Source organism: Lactuca serriola, chromosome 2, assembly GCF_051521515.1.
Source record: "Lactuca serriola cultivar US96UC23 chromosome 2, Lser_US96UC23_V15, whole genome shotgun sequence".
NCBI lineage: Eukaryota > Viridiplantae > Streptophyta > Magnoliopsida > Asterales > Asteraceae > Lactuca > Lactuca serriola.
In genome coordinates, this window is record NC_136409.1 from 214,896,062 (window position 1) to 214,899,212 (window position 3,151).

The following is a 3,151-nucleotide window of genomic DNA, read 5'->3' on the forward strand; positions in this document are numbered from 1 at the left end:
ACAACAAACGATTAATGACGTGTGTCGGAAGGAACTAAGGGGAAAAGCATGTAGTGAAATAGCAAAATGGTTTTATGATGCAGGTATTTTCTATTCCTTTCACATGCTTTTTTTTTTTGAATAAAAATGTTGTTTTTTTTAAAAAGTTATATAGGTTGTTTTTTATGTTTAAACATGCTGTTTTTTTTTTTTTGTTTATATGCAGTTTTTATATTAAAACTTTGCTGTTTTTTGTTTAAACATGCTGTTTTTATATGCAGTTTTTATGTTAAAACTTTGTTGTTTTTTTGTTTATATGCAGTTTTATGTTAAAAGTTTGCTGTTTTTTTTTTGTTTATATGCATTTTTTATGTTAAAATTTTGCTGTTTTTTTTTGTTTATATGCAGTTTTTATGTTAAAACTTTGCTATTTTTGTGTAGGTATTCCTTTTAATGCTGCTACATATGATAGTTTTCATATCATGGTAGAAGCAATTGGACAATTTGGTCCTGGAAGGAAACCACCTAGCATGTATGAGCTAAGGGTTCCTTTGCTAAAGAAAGAAGTAGAAGACATTAAAGGAAAAATAAAGGAACACGAGCAAGAATGGGCCCAAAAAGGGTGTTCGATCATGTCAGACGGTTGGCGTGATTCGGTGGTGCAAAAAGATATAATAAATTTTTTAGTGAATTCTCCACGGGGATCTGTTTTCAAGAAATCCATGGATGTCTCGGAAGTTTCAAAGGATGCAAACTTGTTGTTTGGTGTTCTTGATGACATGGTTAAATAGGTGGGAGAGGCCAATGTTATCCAAGTCATCACGGATAATGCGTCCGCTAATATTAAAGCGGGTAAGGAAATAAGCAATAGATATTATGTAAATTAGTTTTTTTATAAGTTAAGTTACATACTTTGTTACTTACATTATGTTAGATTATTAATTTTACTTTGGTGTCAACTTTGTAGGGAAATTATTGGAAGCTAAAAGACCACACCTCTTTTGGACACCATGCGTGACACATTGTGTTGATCTTATGTTAGAGGACATTGCCAAGCAAATTTCTAAGGTGAAAGTGCTTTGAAGAAATGTATGTTGTCAAATGGGTTTATATATACCCATGTTGGTCTTGTGAACATGATGCCCAAGTTTACTAATCAAAGAAACTTGCATAGACCTACTATTACCCGGTTTGTGTCTCTTAACAATTAACACTTTATTAATCATTCATATTCATTATCGTCTTGCATTTTATTGTATCTAATAAAATTTTATGTTATATTTTATAGGTTTGCAACATCATTTATTACTTTATCACAAATTCACAAGCAAAAAGGCAATTTAAGAAAGATGATCTTGTCCAAAGAGTGGGCAGAAAGCAAGTGGGGCAAGGATGACATTGGGAAAAAGATGAGATCATATTTTATGCAAGACTCGTTTTGGAGAAATATTGTCTATGCTCTAAAGTTGACAGGACCACTTGTTAAAGTCCTTAGAATGGTTGACGGGGAAACAAAGCCAGCAATGGGCTATATTTATGAGGCGATGGATATAGCCAAGGAGGCTATTGCGAAAAGTTTTCGCAATAAAAAAAAGGAGTACAAGAAAGCTTTTGAGATTATTGATCAAATGTGGGAATGCCAACTTCATCGGCCTTTGCATGCGGCTGGACATTACTTAAATCCGGAAACCTTTTATGATAACCAAGAAAGCGCTTCTTGTGAAGAAGTTATGAAAGGATTATATGCATGCATCGAGCGATTAGTTCCAGATTCTAGCATCCAAGACAAGATTTCGGCAGAATTATCCGTGTATCAAAATGCTGAAGGTTTATTTGGTATACCAATGGCAATTAGGCAAAGAAAGACAAAACCACCAGGTTTCCTTCTATTATTTATTATCTAAAGTTCATATATGATTAATTATATATTGTATTAATTATAAAGTTTATGTAACAATGTAAGTGTCTAATTTTTTTCAAATGTGGTTTTTGACAGCTGAGTGGTGGATATCTTATGGATCTTCGACTCCTAACTTGAAAAACTTTGTTGTACGAGTCCTTAGTCTCACATGTAGTGCTACAAGTTGTGAGAGAAATTGGGGAGTCTTTCAACATGTAAGTTGCCATATTATATATATATTATATGACATTTATTTTTATTAAATATCGACACATTCTGATATCTGATTCATATATGTCTAATGTTATTGAATTTTTTTATTGTAGCTTCACAAAAAAAAGGAATAGATTGGCGCAAAGTAGACTAAATGATATGGTCTATGTGAAATTCAACCGTGCATTAGAACGTAGATACAAAAAAAAGGGTACTGTTAATCCTATCCCCTACATGAAATAGATGAGAGCAATGAATGGTTAATGGGTCGAATGGAGGAAGATAAAGAAGATGATTTTGTGTTTGAAGGTGAAGATTTGACTTGGGATGTTGTAGAAGAGGCCTCCGGGGTAAATGAACCTTATTATTCAACTAGAGCATCAAGAAATAGTAGAGGAAAAGAAGCAATTGGATCTAGTAGGGCCCCTACTAGAGATGTGTTGGTTGATGAAAATGAGATGGAAGAGGATATTGGTTTGTCTGGTGATGAGGATGGAGATATGGTGCTTGAGGTTGATGATTATGATGATGATGATGAGTGATGGGAATGATATTAGGGTCTACTAGTTTCATTTTGCACTATTATTAGACTATTAGTTATTTAGTTATTAGTATTTGCTATTATGCAGTATGCACTACTTTTAGGGTCTGTTAGTTTCATTTTGCATTACTATTAGACTATTAGTTATTTAGTTATCAATATTTGCTACTATGCACTACTATTTATATGTATTTATGGTGTTTTAGTATATTGGTAATCATGCATAACACAATATGTTTCACTAATGACTACTTGTGCGCCTCATCTACGTGATGCACACGCATTCGCATTGCGCATCGTGCATCGCACTTCGGGACCCTTATCACATCGGAGTGCATCTCGCTTTTTAAAACCAAGGTGAGACACATGTATTACATGAGTTTATTTAAAAGAAAAACTAAATACAAAATTCTAAATATTTTAGAAGTTTTAATTTATAAGAAAAGTGAGAAAATATTGAATTATAAAAATTAAAATGTTTTGTTTTTCTCATTTAAATTTAAACAAATAATTTAGAT

At 32.5% G+C, this 3,151-nt stretch overlaps 1 pseudogene; it reads left to right on the plus strand.

The window, feature by feature from the left end:
• The first annotated feature begins 1,115 nt into the window (after positions 1–1,115).
• Positions 1,116–2,634, plus strand: LOC145090047 (uncharacterized; annotated as a pseudogene).
• Positions 2,635–3,151: the final 517 nt, after the last annotated feature.